Raw genomic sequence first — 15,545 nt, forward strand, 5'->3', positions numbered from 1 at the left:
TGTGAGTTTCTGTAGAGGGTTTGTACACAATTAGCAGCAAAGTTTGGAGAGAGCCAGTGCATTTTATGACCTTGTAATATTTAGTAGGGTTTTTTTTTGTCTCTCATTTCTATGACTTTTGAAACAGTTAAAAGATGCTTACTTGGCCCCCATTTTGTTGGAGAGGCCAAATATGCAAATTGAACCTAATATTATGAAAAAAAATCTTTGTGATCAGAATTTTAAACGGTAATTTATTAATGGCTAGGTGTTGCAAAGATACATGGTTGCATTCAACAAGGAGGGCAGCTCATGTAGCCACTAATAATCCAATTATTATGCATGGAACTGGAGAACTGTTGCTCCTTAAGTAATGTGCTCTCCTATTTATTACAATAATTAAAATAGTTAACAATGACTCTATGAATTTTGTTTTGTAAATTTTGTTTACAAACCAGATAATGACTTCACTTTTGAGTCATTTTTTACTTCTGCAAGAGGGGATAGACGTTGATATTGCTGTGAGCTCCAATCATGCACCGAAATGTGTTTAATTCCACCTAACCCCAGTAGTACAATGACATACCTGCTGCATAGAGTCTGGCGTTCACGCTGAGACTTTCTCATCGGTAAAACTGTTCTCAGTACTGTCATCACGTGTGTAGTGTGTTTTGTTGGGCGGATGCATGTCTTGGGGTTGATTCGTGTATGGTTTTAGCAATTGCCAATGTTCCCCCAGTGACACAAGCAGGCTTCGTGGAGGAAGTCAGATTTCCAGAGTTCTTAGGACAGGAAAAACTTCCTGAGATAAAGAGAACGAACGTCTGCCAGGATCAGTCCTAGGAATATGATGTTTTTTTGTTTTTGGCTGCATTGGGTCTTACTTGTGGCACTCGGAATCTTCGTTGTGGCATGTGGGATCTTTCCTTGCAGTGCGCAGGTTTCTCTCTAGTTGTGGCGTGTGGGTTTTTCTGTCTCTTGTTGTGGCACGCGTGTGGGCTCCAGGGCAAGCGGGCTCTGGAGTTTGCCGCATGTGGGATCTTAGTTCCCTGACTAGGGATTGGAACCCACGTCCCTTGCATTGGAAGGTGGATTCTTTTTTTTTTTTTAATTAATTAATTTTATTTTTGGCTGCATTGGGTCTTCGTTGCTGTGCACGGGCTTTCTCTAGTTGCGGCGAGCGGGGGCTACTCTTCGTTGCGGTGCGCGGGCTTCTCATTGCGGTGGTTTCTCTTGTTGCGGAGCATGGGCTCTAGGTGTGTGGGCTTCGGTAGTTGTGGCACATGGGATTGGTTGCTCTGCGGCATGTGGGATCTTCCTGGACCAGGGCTCAAACCCGTGTCCCCTACATTGGCAGGCGGATTCTTAACCACTGCGCCACCAGGGAAGCCCTGGAAGGTGGGCCACTGGGGAAGTCCCAATGTTGTCTATTTTAATGGGGGTTCTCAAGCTTCATCTTCAGCAGCTTCATCTGGAGAACTTATTAAAAAGCAGATGCCTGTGTCTACCTCTGATGAGTCTATTGTGTATCTGTGGTGGGTTCAGGCATCTGTATTTTTTATAAGCTCCTCAGAAAATCCTGGTATATACACTATGTTTGACAATAAACCTCATGTGTTCTATTCCAGTAATTTTCAAAGAGCCACATCCTGAACACTTTTTTTTTTTTTTTTTGCAGTTCACGGACCTCTCACTGTTGTGGCCTCTCCCGTTGCGGAGCACAGGCTCCGGACGCGCAGGCTCAGCGGCCATGGCTCACGGGCCCAGCCGCTCCGCGGCACGTGGGATCTTCCCGGACCGGGGCACGAACCCGTGTCCCCTGCATCGGCAGGCGGACTCTCAACCACTGCGCCACCAGGGAAGCCCCTGAACACTTTTATCATGAAAATTGGTAAGCTGTTGATGATCTTTCCTTGCTGGGCTACTTCCTTTCATTGTAGATTACAGTGGCTAGTAAATCGTGATGTAACACACCAGAGCTTAAAATGCAAATGATTAATTCTGTTGAACAACTCAATTTATCAATGTCAGGCTTTCAGTATAGTTAAATATTTTAATAAGTTAAATATTTTAATAAGCCTTTGTTTTGTTGGCTGAAAATTAGATATTCTATAGCATTGTTCAATAACCATTATTTGTAGGATTCTTGTTGGATCGATACTGCCCGGAGTTCCCCTCATGTGCTAACTCAACCCTGTGCTAAAAGTTTTCAGGCCCCAGGTAAAACGGTGTGAAAGAATGAGCCTACTCGAGAAAATGTAATTAAGAGTTTAGAACTATATTCATTGATTTTGGAGACTTGGCTTTTCTTCGAGTAAAAATCAGTTTTAAGTATTTTTAAAAAAGGATTATGGAGGATTTGCATTTGTTTAATGTGAACTACAATTCTGCAAGTTGCCTGAAATGTCGCCATTACATATTTAATCCTTTAATTTAAATTATGGTCTCTGGTGTGTCTGTCACAGTAAAAGTGCTATTTGGTGTCAGTCTAATGATATTTTAGAGGTATTGCAATGGAGTGAAAAGGCTACTGCAGTTGAAACAGAAGATTTGCAGTTATTAACTCTGTGTTCTCAGCCAAGGCACCTGACTCTCTGAGCGCCGTGTGGGGTTGAGAGCTGAGTAGGGTATAACAGTATCTAACAATCCCTCTTCTCAACTGTACCCCCTTCTCGCTCTGCAGAAAGCAAATCCATTATCAGGCATCAGAGTGGAAATCTTCTCAAGAGTGTGGACACCTGGTTTTTCCTGAGAGCGGTCCTTGATGGGAGACTGACTGGGCTGGTACAGTTGCCGCCCATGTAAAGGGTTGCTTTTCCCACCTTCTCTGCTTCCTCATCTTTCCTTTTCTCTCATCCTTTTTTGGGAGCTCAGGGCTGGATCAGAGACCATCGCTGTGAGGCTCCTGCATCATTCTCAGAGAAGCAGAGAGAGTGATGGTTTTTCTTCTTCCACCAAAACCGGCTGCCGTCTTTGTATGTTAGTTCCATTCTCATCTAGACCAATGTCCGAGGGACTCTGAGTCTTTCTTTATTGAGTTTATCATTCTTACGCTTAGCAGTTAATATTTAGGGTAAAAATTCCCCATGTTGGAGGAGAAAGAAAGGACACAGAAGCAGAAATGATGGTGGCATGAGTGGGGAAGAGTGAGAAGTCTGGCCTCCTTAAACGTCTACGTTCGGAGAAGGTGGGGCTGAATTCTAGGGGCCTTGGAAGCCAGGGTGAGCAGTTTAAATTTGATGGAAAAGGGAAAATGGGGCCAAGCATGCTCTGAGATGCAGGCTTGCCTACAGGAAATTTACAAGGAGCAGTTCCCAGAGCAACGCCCGTGGAAGGGAGGAGAGTGGGCATGGCTGAGGCAACCTTGGCATTGGGGCATCAACAACAACCTCAGCTGATGGCCCGGGGAGCTCGGAAGCTGGAGCATTTTCAGGTGGTTCCATGGTGCCCCGACCTTTTTCCTCCCACGGTGGCCCGTCATGAGGTGTGGCTTCCTCTGCCCCCAGCGGTGTGATCTGGGGTGAAGGAGCTCTCTTCATTTGAGGGCAGTTTGCAGAGGGGGTGACAGCTGAGGGATGTCCATCTTCTGGGGAGGGGGACAAATCCTTCATCCCTGAAGGAGGATCTGGGTGGCACATCATGATGTCCGTCACGGGGCATCACTGCCGTATCTTAAGGACATCTACTGTCAGTGGCAAAATGGTTATTTGGAAGTGGTTAGGTGCCTTTGGCAGAATGACCAAGCGAGTCCTTCAGGCTGAAAGAGGAAACATCCCCGAAGGCTGTAGGTTTACAGCAAAGCTCTCTGGAGGAGTGAGTGGCATAAATACAAACCAGCATTACACCTAACGGCACTCGGTCCCGTACAGTTGGCACCTGACTGGCACTGTAGCCATGTTTAAACGTGCCATCTCGCTTTGCATTCTAGAGAATGCAAAGCCTGCTGGTGGCAGGCTGTGTTTCATTACCATTCTGCTGGTTGTCAGCATTTTTGTGATAAATTAGAGGCATGTAATTCCCAGAACAAATGAGCCATTCTGAATATTGTGAGATGTGTAATTGAATGTAGTACTAGCCTGTAGAATAATTGAGTTTAGAGAAACAAATATGCAAGAGTTTGGACTGAACAACCTGACAGAGGAGGAACCCGACAGTCCCCAGAGCTCCTGATTCAATCATTGCATGGAAGTGACACACAAGGAGAGCAACCATGCAAAAGCCACACACCTGTGCATTCAATTATTTTCCCCACGAACAGTTGAAGCCCGTATTAAATTTCCTTAATTTTACATATTACATCAAAGTTATTGATCGTACATAGGACATGTCTTTAAATCAACTCAAGTCAATCAACGTTATGGCCCCTCCATTAGATCACGACCTTAACCAGCATGCTATACCCACTAAATGCCAGTAGCAGCCCACAGGTATGACAATCAAAAAGTTGCCCCCAGTTGATAACCACTGCTATAGACCCGTCATAATGAAATTTTAAAATAAGCTTCCAAAGGACTAGGGTGATTTGCAAGTAAGTTAATTGCCTGGTGAAACAAACCTCAATATTCTTGAAAGAAAGACAACAAAATCCATACAGTAAACAAGGCTGCATTTGTAATGTTCAGCGTACACTCCGTGGTGAGCACAGCTACACAGATCACCTGGTAGGAATAAGGGCCCTGCTTCCCCTGCTGCTGCCATTGCTGTGGCAGGCAACCTAGTCGTCATCTCCCTTCAGGATCTGCCTGTGCTGTGGAGGCAACTTGCTCCAGGTCACACCCTTTTCCTGGGGGATTGATATGGGGGTATAAAGGCCTGGCCCCCTTGTGTCAAGTTGGGAAATCTCTGAAGAAGTTAAAAAACAATTAATAAAGGTGTTAACATGGATTTAGGAGTACTAAAAACTCAGTTAATCAAGAAAATCTAACAGAAGAAAGGAATGTGGAAAAAAGGAAACAACAGATAAGGCTAATAAAAAACACATCGCAGTGTGGTAGACTTATCCCAACTGTATCAATACTTATCTTAAATAGAAATGTACTAAGCAATCCAGCTGAAAGGCAGCGATGATACACAAAGAAAAGCAGCAAGATCATATAAATGTTATTTACAAGAGATGCATTTGAAACATGAACAAAAGATGAGTTAAAAGGAGAAGGACAAAGAGGCTTATCATGCAAACTTTAATCTTAGAAAGAAAGCTGGTGTCATGGACCGAATGGGGTTCCCCCCAATTCGTATGCTGAAGTTCTAACCCGCAACGTGACTACATTTGGACATGAGGCCTTTACGGAGGTAATTAAGGTTAAATGAGGTCATAAGGATGGGGCCTGAATCCTATAGGACTAGTGTCCTTATAAGAAGAGGAAGAGACACAAGAGGTCTCTCTCCCACTTTGCACCTGTGCCCAGAGGAAAGGCCATTGAGGACACAGCAGGATGATGGCCGTCTGCAGCCAAGGAGAGAGTTTTCACCAGAATCCAACCCAGCTGGCACCGTGATCTTGGACTTCCAGCCTCTGGAACTGTGATAAAATAAGTTTCTGTTTTTAAGCCACCCAGCCTGGGTTCTTTTGTTGTGGCAGCCCAAGCGGACTCCTACAGCTGCAATGGGTATGTTAATATCCAACAAATTAGACTATGGGAGAAATAAGGCATATTATCAAAGATAAAGACATTTCACAGTGATAAAGGAATCAGTTCATTAAGAGGAGAATCCTAGATGTGGAGATTCTCACCCAGATCCCCCTTCAAAAAAAAAGAGCCTGCTGCCCCGCTCTCGGGGCTGCAGAGAGCTGTCTCATGTCACCTTTCCTGGGGCAGCTGGCATGCCGAGTGAGGCAGGCTGGAAAGACTCGCACACTCTGGCCCCATGTGGGATCATGTGATGGGCAATACTCACTCCAAGGCTCCCCACTAACGGTCAAGGACTTAATCTCTGCTACAATCCGGGCACTGCTTTCCAAGTCAGGAAGCTCCATGCAGCAGAAGGCAGAGTTTTATTCCGAAACTCTCCCGCTGGGGTTTGCTTGAGACTTATCTACTCCTGGAACCCTGGCACCTGGATCTGCCGGGCATGTGGCCTACCTGGGCGGGTCACTGGATTTGCTGCAGAACTCTCTTCTGCCCTGGTACACACCTGAACCTGGATTTTGGAAATAGCATATGTCAGACTTCAGAATCTTGTTCTAGCCTATTACCAGTTTAATTGAAAGGCTGCAGAAAAGGTCACTATGCCTTTTTTTTTTTTGGTGGCAGGTGATACAAGTTGCAACAACCTGTCTTGACGGTGGAGGGGCATTTTGACTTGCCCCGGACCACTGGATGTATAAAACTTCACTACTGGGGCAAATTGGCGAGACTCTGAATCCCCATAGAATTTTCTCCCAATAACTGGCAAGAATAGATCTCACTGGGGCATGTAGACATAACATATAACACGTAACAGTTTGTTTTCTGATTCTGGGTAGTGATTTGGAAACACCATTGGAATTCATGGCTTAGAATCGTAGATCTATGTTCAAGCTACTGATATGTTTCCTTTTCATTTGAACTGTTGTCCTGGAAACCTTTGAAGCAACCAGAGGTGAAGCAAACGCCTATGTAGCATTGAGCTGCAGAGTCTCTCTCTTCTGCGTCTGAACGTGGGTCTCTCGTGGGAATCAGAACTGCTCACAGACTCTCAATCTGTGCAAAAGGACTATCCTTGGGAAATTTCATGAAGGAAGCACACTTGTGCTCCATTTGTGGTCTCTCTTCTCTGCAGTGACTCTGTGATAATAAATGTGTTTAAAAATCCATGACAGTGGGGCATCTGTAGATGGTAGATTGTTTTGAATTTTTGTCAGCATCATAAACAATTTCACATTTCAAAAGAAATTTCTACTGAAACACTCATGCACAATGTAGATTTGCATGCACAATGTAAAACCCAGACTGGTTTGAACAAACAGCACAGTGCTGCTTGGTTGTCTTAAATATTGGCATAGATAAAGATGTATTATTCATCTCAACTCCTTCCATTGCTTTGAAACAGAAAATAATTTCTGTGGCCAGCTCTGAATAAATATGTGAGTTGGTGCCTTAGCAATCATGATATGTTCATCTAGCTTGATGGGAAATGTAGAAATCCCACCTCATACTCCAGTTTTAACTTCTCTTCTTCAGGTCTAATTGCCCTTTCACCTGCTCTTCTTTACATAGCTCTTTGAGGGGATGGGGTGCTGTCTCAGTTCAGAAGGGTCTTCTCTGTGTCCTCCAGAGACAGAGGACACAGTGGGTCAGGTCTGGGTTGAGGGATGGGCCTGAGGTTGGGCTGGTAGTGCTCTAAGTCAAAATGTCCAAAGATCAAATTCAAAGAGTTTCAGCCAAGGCCTTGTGGACCCAGGAACTCTGATTCCAGAGTGTAGGAGGTCAGATAACAATGCCAGCTAGGAGACAGAGCAATAAAAGTTCAAGAATCCCTGCTAACCTGTCAGAAGACTCAGAGGCCAGAATTAAGGCAAGACACATGACAAAGCCTGCCTGGGGAGTGAGGGCATTCCTGGGGAAGGAATCTGTTCTTCAGGTCATTATACCTGAAGGTAACACTGTTGCTTGTTGCTACCACTGGCAACCAACATAGTTGTGCACAGGGAACTAGATTGTACTTACACTGTGAAGTATAATTTGTGGTTTAAAATCATAGACTCCTATAGTAAATGAGAGTCTCAGACCACAGATTTTTAAACATCTGGACTTAATTTGTATTCAGGCCCTCATTCTACCAGTCACAGTAATTTGTGGTTTCCCCTTTTCTGTTCCTTTGGGATGATGTCCAATTTCTGAGGGCAAGCACTGATTAGATTTGGGGTCCTGTGTCATCAATCCAGGAAGACAGGTGAAGAGTCATGCCCCAGTGTCACCCTCAATGCCCCTCCAGAGCCAGGGTCTCCTGCTGCTTCTGGCCCACTCCAGACCACAGGAGAGTTAGGCCATCCTACACCAACAGCTCCTAGAAATCCTCTGTACTCTTCCTAACTGCGTTGGAGTACGGCCTTCTCCAAGCAAGACCTCTCCACACATCCCCTAAGCCTTCAATGTTCATGGCCGATCAAGGGGCATATCATTTGGCAGGAAAATGGCATTTCAGTGGCTGGATCTGGTGGTGCTGGAGCCATTTCTCTCTACAGAAAGAGGTTCGATACTTAGAGGACCCCTTAGTCCGAATCAGAAGGTGTAAGTCTCATTCTTCGCTTTTCAGGTGTTCTTCTGCTATCCAGAAAATTGAATCTACAAGAAAGTACAACAAGCCTGCATTCTTTCCCTTTCCCTCTGTTTCGGGATGACCAATCTTACAGAATTTTGTTGCAGTTCTTCAGTCACAGCTTCATCGTTGTCTGTGATTTTGCAAGCTGGCCATGACGTCTGAATCTGATTATTCCACCCTGGGTTACAGCCACTGCTTCCAGGGCACTTGGCTCTATTTGTAGGACTTTTTATCAATTCATGACTGTCTGCGTATTCCTGGAGATTCTAGATAAGCCTTCCCATATTCTGGGCTCAAATTTTGACTTACAAATCGGGTGCCTAAAAAATGTAACTTATGTTCCAAAATTTCATGTCTAATTTGAGGCACCATTCCATCAGGGTGATAGACATTTCATATGAATTTAGGGTTCTTCCTTCCTCACTTTCCTAGGGCAGCATTTAAGTTCTGTGGGCACATGGCAACAAGGCACAGAGGGAAGGATGCTGCAGGAGTGGGTCTCAGCATCACTGACAGCCGGCTGAGAGGTCCGGAGACCTCTGGTCTTTGGTCAAGTCTGTAGTTGGACATGTGGGCTGTTCCCATTCCATGTATGTCTGTGACGATCTAAGGCAGTTTTCACTTACAAAAGAACATTCATGGCTTTAACGTTCCAGGAACATGGATTACAAATACAGAAAAAATCATTAAAGAGGTTGCTTAGGTTAGTGGATCAGACTTGGAATAGGAAAAGAAGTATTGTTCCGGAAGCTTCTGCCATAGCGTAGTAATATGCTCGGAGGAGCCCTGTGTGAGCTTATTTTTTGCTCCCAAGATGAGGAAGATTGTAGATATAAATAGTTTATTTTCAGGAAAGGACCCTCAAAGGAAACTTTCATCATTTAACCACTCTTCAGTTGCTCCAAGAAGATAAAAGTACAACCTCCAAACCTTGAAAATCAGGTCAAATCTTCCTAAACCCTGGAGTTGTGGGGATGCAGAAGAAGCAGGACGCCCATGAGACAGGTGTTATTATTCCTGCTTTCAGATCGCCGACCGATGGTCCGAGGTGGGATTTCCATGGAAAACGTAATGAAAATATGACTCGTCTTCCTGCTTCGTTCTTCCCTGGTCTCAGAGTCGGGGGGAGGCTGTATGGAGGAAGTGTACGATGAAGAATTTCTGTTTTCACTAAGAAAGATGATGTGATTAAGGAACGAGTTTTTGAAAGTCTCAGTCATTTTAAGGAAAAAAGATTTCTTAAAAAGGGGCACCCGCCGCCCCCCCTCCGTATAGAGAATAAAAGCAAACAACTTAGAAATGGGTGATGACCGTATGCAGAGGACAGCTCTGTTGAAGCCCCATGTGACTTGGACATGGTTTCATGTAGCAGGTGCTCTAAATGATTCACGATGAAAGGAGTTTTCAGCATTATTACAATGTTACCTGAGGAACTACTCATCGGGAAGCGTTGGTCGTTCCATCGTGTAGCAGTGGTAATGATCTCTGCTCAGGAATGGCTCGATCACGCATTTTTGTCTTCGTTCTGTCCAGCGTGTCACTTTGAACCGAAATTAATTTTCTAGACAGAAGAGCCAGAAAATAAATCCTTTTGGAAATCTTTAGAGATTTAGATTCACTCCCAACGCCCCCCCCCCCCGCCCCCGCATCTCTTAATGATGTGCCAGGCATCTGCTTAGCACTGGGTGCAGGACAGACAGGTGGCGTCCATGCGTTTGACAGATTTGAGCATCTATTAAGCACCAGACAGTGTGCTCGGCACCAGAGATTGGAGAATGTCCAATCTCTAATGAGATTGGAGATGCCAGAGATTGGAGAATGTCCCTGGTCTTAAGGACATACAAAGATAAGTGGAGAAGAGATACTGACTGGCAATTAAAATACAGCATTGTAACCTCTAGTCATGGAAATCTCCTCTAAGATGAACATCTGGCTGTATTTTTAAGAATGATAATCATGAGGTGCCTCTTCTAGAAACTGGAAAATAACTACTTTGTGTGAGATCCAGACAAACACGAATCAAAATTAGGAAATATACTATTGGCTACTTAACAATTTTTCTTTTTAAATTAGCAGGACCAAGTTTTTTGTTTTTTTTTTTTTTAGAAGTTGTTGGGGGTAGGAGTTTATTAATTAATTAATTTATTTTTGCTGTGTTGTGTCTTCGTTTCTGTGCGAGGGCTTTCTCTAGTTGTGGCAAGCGGGGGCCACTCTTCATCGCGGTGCGCGGGCCTCTCACTGCTGCGGCCTCTCTCGTTGTGGAGCGCAGGCTCCAGACGCGCAGGCTCAGTAGTTGTGGCTTACAGGCCTAGTTGCTCCGCGGCATGTGGGATCCTCCCAGACCAGGGCTCGAACCCGTGTCCCCTGCATTAGCAGGCAGACTCCCAACCACTGCGCCACCAGGGAAGCCCAGCAGGACCAAGTTTATAGATAAAAAGGACAAAGGATATAGTATTTCTTCTGTTCAGTCATTTAAAAAACTAACTATTCAAAGACAATGTTTGTAATACTTGTGCTGAGCTGTGTTGCTGCTGAGGTGTTGTTTGATTCTTTCTGCTTATTGATTTACAAAGTTTCTTAAAAGGCAAACTTCAGTTTTCCTTTTGAACTGGACAAAAATTCAGAATGTACTAAACCTGACCACACGTACAATTTCCTAAGTTGTTCTCCCTTAAGAATGGCTGCCAAAGGTCCATCTAGTAAGATGTGGGATATCATTTTCTTTGCCTTGAAGATAGAATTTCCTCGAGAATTGTAAATATCTGATTTTTTTTTTTTTTTTTTGCATTACGTGGGCCTCTCACTACTGTGGCCTCTCCCGTTGCGGAGCACAGGCTCCGGACGCGCAGGCTCAGCGGCCACGGCTCACGGGATCTTCCCGGACCGGGGCACGAACCCGCGTCCCCTGCATCGGCAGGTGGACTCTCAACCACTGCGCCACCAGGGAAGCCCTATTTCCTGTATTTTAAGATGCTTTGACATCTTGGGGCCTTTCTGGTCCTGGAGAGTCTCCCCGTCCCAGGGCCAGTTAATTCCTAAAGAAAGTAAAACACTTGCTTTTGAGCATGTGTTTCATGTCCAAACCAGAACCCACAACCTCAAGCACCGCCTTAATCTAACTCTCACACACCAAGCCGATACCCCCCTCTCCCACATCCCCCCAGGGCCAGGTACTGGTTGACCAGGGAGCCCTGTAGCCTAGAGACCGCTAAACTTATTCACACCAGCCAGTCCTGAGCTTGCCCAGCTTGTCCGCCCCGCCCCTCCTTGCAGTGAGACCACAAGAAAGGCTCCCGCCTGTGTTTTCTCCTTGCTCCTTCTGCGACTTGCCGAATCTGGCGCTTCCACGTGTGGCCTTGCACAGCGTGACTGCCCTCTCCTCTTGGGAGCAGTGAGTAATAAAGGCTTCTTTCAGGGAAGTCAGTTGCCTGTCACCTTACCTGCCTGTCATCCCATCATACCCGATTAAACAAATCCCAGGGATATTTTAAAAGGCCCGTGCCCCCATGCAAGCTCCCCCTCTATCACACTGCCCTGTTGTTGCTCTTTGGGGTCTTACCATCATCTGATAGCATCTTGTATGTGTTAATTTACTTTTTACTTATAACTACAAGCCACTGTTCCTCACAAGGATGCAAGCATGGTGCAAGTAGGAAATCTACCGCCTGTTCAGCATCCCTGGTTCCCGGAGCAGAGCCTGGGAGAATGGGCAATCAGTCAGTAATTCTTGTCCAAATGAAATGTGTAGACACTGGGAGAAGAGCAATGAGAAAATCAAATGAAAGAGTATTTGAGAAATCATTTTGGAAGTTCTAAAATATTATACAATTAAAATGGTGAGTTTATTGCTGGATGCCTCTAGTCTCAAAAATTAAGCATTTCATATAGCATCACAGGCAGGTCTTGGAGGGCTTTAAGGAAGTACACTTTTATCCATTTTCCTGCACAGAAGGACAAGATATCTCTAGTGGTCTCAGAAAAATTTCTTATTAGGGAAAATCATGTCAAGATACACCTGTGGCTCTGGTGCTGAGATCTGTGTATTTTCCCATCTTCCTGGACAGTTGGACCACAGTTCCCAGCACCCCTTGCAGTTAGGTCTGGTCATCTGATTGAATTCTAGCCAATAGTGGGTGAGTGAAATTGATGGGCACCACTTCCAGTCCTGGCCCCTACAAGTGTCTCTGGGCAACCTCCAGGCTCCTTCACCTTCCTGGGTGACCTTGGAAACCATGGGCGGGGGGAAGTGGAGGTGACACAGAATGGAAGGGGTCTTGGTTCCTACCTTATTACTTGGAGAGTCACTCAAGATCAGCAACATTCACTTTGGACTTAACCTGAGTGAGAAAGTTTTGTTTTGTTTTTTAAGTTTTATCAAGAAATAGCTGATTTACAATGTTGTGTTAGTTTCAGGTGTACAGCAAAGTGATTCAGTTATACATACGTATATATCTATTCCTTTTTAGATTATTTTCCATTATAGATGATTACAAGGTACTGAGTATAGTTCCCTGTGCTAGACAGTAGGTCCCTGTTGTTTATCTTTTTTACATATAGTAGTGTGCATCTGTTAAACTCATTTATCCCTCCCCCTCCCTTTCCCCTTTGGTACCCATCAGTTTGTTTTCTATGTCTCTGGGGAGAGTTTTATTGAGTGAAAACACTCGGGTTTTGTGGACAACCTGTTTTAGGAGCTATTGTCTTCATTAACATCGGTGCCTTGAGTGTCTGGGTAAAATCTAGTTGATGCCAAACGTGATGACAAGGGGTTTAAAGCCCTCTTCTCGCCGGGAGATCAGAGGCTGTGGGAGTTGAATAACTCTTTTGCCAATGATTTACAGGGCTTCTGTATAGTCTAGGTCCACGCCTCCTGTGCTCTTTCCTGTGTCTGCTGTGGCTTGGGTTCTGCCATGACTCAGCATCTTGCCTTGATTGGGTTAGAAAGGGCAATTCTGAAGAAGTGAAATTCATATCTGTCAGTTTGGCAGAGTTTGCAAAAATCTACTCAAATGCAATTGTCTGGTATTATTTCTCTGGGCTCTAGGCAAACGGCCAGAAGGTGGAGATCTGATTTCCTCCCTAAAATATAACTTTGCTCTCCCAGGCATAGCTGTCAGCACAGGGGAAGGACTAGACCTCAGTCATCCCTTAACAGTGTCCTTCCCTTTCCTAACTGTCCTCTCTCCCTTTCTGGGAACCAGGGCTCTGGGGCTGTTGCCTGGTGGCCCCACGCCCCCAGCTCAAGCTGCCCTCCTTTGTGCCCCTGCTCCCTCTGGGTAGACAGTTCTCTCCTGCATCCTCAGAATCGCTCTCTGAGCCATTCCCTAGAGCCCTCATTTGCCCTCAGGGGCCTCAGCCTCTCTGCTGCCGTCCAGCAAGGGTGGGAAACAGGCAGACGTGCAGCCTTCTCAGGCTTTTCTCCACGGCCTCAGCAAAGGAAAGACAAAGCAGAGGGAATGTTTCTGGCTGGTCCTCTTTCTGTCCCTGGGAGGGTGGGCACGGAGCAGCCAGGCTGCATTTCTGAGGTCCTCAGATAAAGACCCACGGGCACTTTCCTGTACACTGAGACTTCTTCTTTTGTGATGTCAGCTCTTAACTTGCCAAGGCAGGGCGAGGTGACAATGCTTGTTTCATTCCCCATTAAAGAACCCTTGACCTCTGGTGTGAGGAGTTCACAGAAACAGGTGTTGAGACTTCCCAAGTATTTAGAATGAGGATTTCATGAGGAACCAGGTAAGTAACTTGGCTTCCAGTCCTGGTTCTGCATTAACTGGGTGTCTTCCAGCAGGTCCTCAGTTTCTGGACATTTTTTTCCACTTGTACCACATGGTAGTGGGTTTCTCGGTGGATTATTTCCCTCCTAACATGTAAAACATAATATGTTTTTTCATATCAGATAAGTGAACTTTGTTCATCTGGTGATTCAATGCCAAGGTGATATGACATCTTCTCCTCAATAGATTAGCTGTCCTTTAAGAACACTCCTAACCAATGCAACAGTTTAGTCTGCTTGTTTTATTTTACTTTTTCTATTGTGGTAAGGACACAACACGAGATCTACCATCTTAGCAGATTTTTTGTACATGGGCCTCTCACTGTTGCGGCCTCTCCCGTTGTGGAGCACAGGCTCCGGACGCGCAGGCTCAGCGGCCATGGCTCACGGGCCCAGCCGCTCCACGGCACGTGGGATCCTCCCGGACCGGGGCACGAACCCGCGTCCCCTGCATCGGCAGGCGGACTCTCAACCACTGCGCCACCAGGGAAGCCCCGTCTTAGCAGATTTTTATGTGCACGATATGGTGCTGTTACCTACAGGTGGCCGATCTCCAGAACTTACTCATTTGGTGGAAATGAAACTCTACCCAGTTCTCCTTCCCTCAGCCCCTGGCGACACCTTCTACTGTTTCTGAGTTTATTTTAGATGCCTCATGGAAGTGGAACAATGCAGTATTTGTCCTTTTGTGATAATGTGGCATATGCATACAATAAAGTACTCTTCGGCCTTTAAAAAGAAGGGCATCTCATTGTAAAGCAATTATACTCCAATAAAGATGTTTAAAAAAAAAAAGACAAGGTACTTACCAAATTAAAAAAAAAACAACACAAGACAAGGTACTTACCAAATTAAAAAAAAAAAAAAGTAAAAAGAAGGGCATCTCAGTGTTGTTTGACTTGTGATCTGAAGTCCTAGGAAGTCTTAGGAGCCACCCTGGGGGCCTGGTGGGGATGGGCTGAGGAACCTGTGGGGTCCTCCTCTCATCCTACCCCACCCCTGCCACCCACCGCATTCATGTCCCCTATGTATTTGGGTTGCAAAGTAAGAAAGCATCCTGGACTAGATGGTCTGAAAATGATGTTGGTCCTCATTTCAGGTGTTTTGCTCTATTGGTTAAACACGTGTCAGAGAAAAATCTTTATTTTTCATTGAAAAAAATTGCAGTCACCATTTTCCTTGTTTCTCTCTGGTTCTAACGTTCTCTGATTGTCTAAAATGGGACAGGGGATGAGGTCCGCCTTTCCCGGCACACGCTTGGGTAGCACACACTGGTGACAATACCCAGGAGAAGTGGCCATCTCAGCTCCGTCCTGAAAGCAGGGTCAGAGATAGGCTGCTGGGCCACCTGCCCGACCCACTGTCTCAAGGCAGATCATCTCCACCTGTGCAGCATCACCCCCGAGGGTGAGCGATACAGCAGACTCACGAGGAAACTCTTGAGGCTCCTTGGTGAAGAGCTATTACGAGAGTCCATTGCGTTAACATGGGTCTCAGCCGTCTTGCATCCTTCTGGTGGTTCACGACCCCCAAAGCATGAAGCAGAGAG

General features: G+C 45.5%; 1 long non-coding RNA gene across 8 annotated transcripts in view; it reads left to right on the forward strand.

The window, feature by feature from the left end:
- The first annotated feature begins 1,698 nt into the window (after window positions 1-1,698).
- The window catches only part of LOC114901480, a 126,643-nt gene continuing 112,796 nt past the window's right edge, over window positions 1,699-15,545 (forward strand). For all 8 annotated transcript variants that reach the window (XR_003795168.1, XR_003795166.1, XR_003795167.1 and 5 more), the window contains exon 1: window positions 1,699-1,870. This is a non-coding gene — a long non-coding RNA (uncharacterized LOC114901480). The remainder of the gene's footprint in view (window positions 1,871-15,545) is intronic.

The sequence above is a fragment of the Monodon monoceros genome, unplaced genomic scaffold (assembly GCF_005190385.1).
Source record: "Monodon monoceros isolate NGI ecotype Baffin Bay Population unplaced genomic scaffold, NGI_Narwhal_1 Super_Scaffold_2, whole genome shotgun sequence".
Lineage (NCBI taxonomy): Eukaryota > Metazoa > Chordata > Mammalia > Artiodactyla > Monodontidae > Monodon > Monodon monoceros.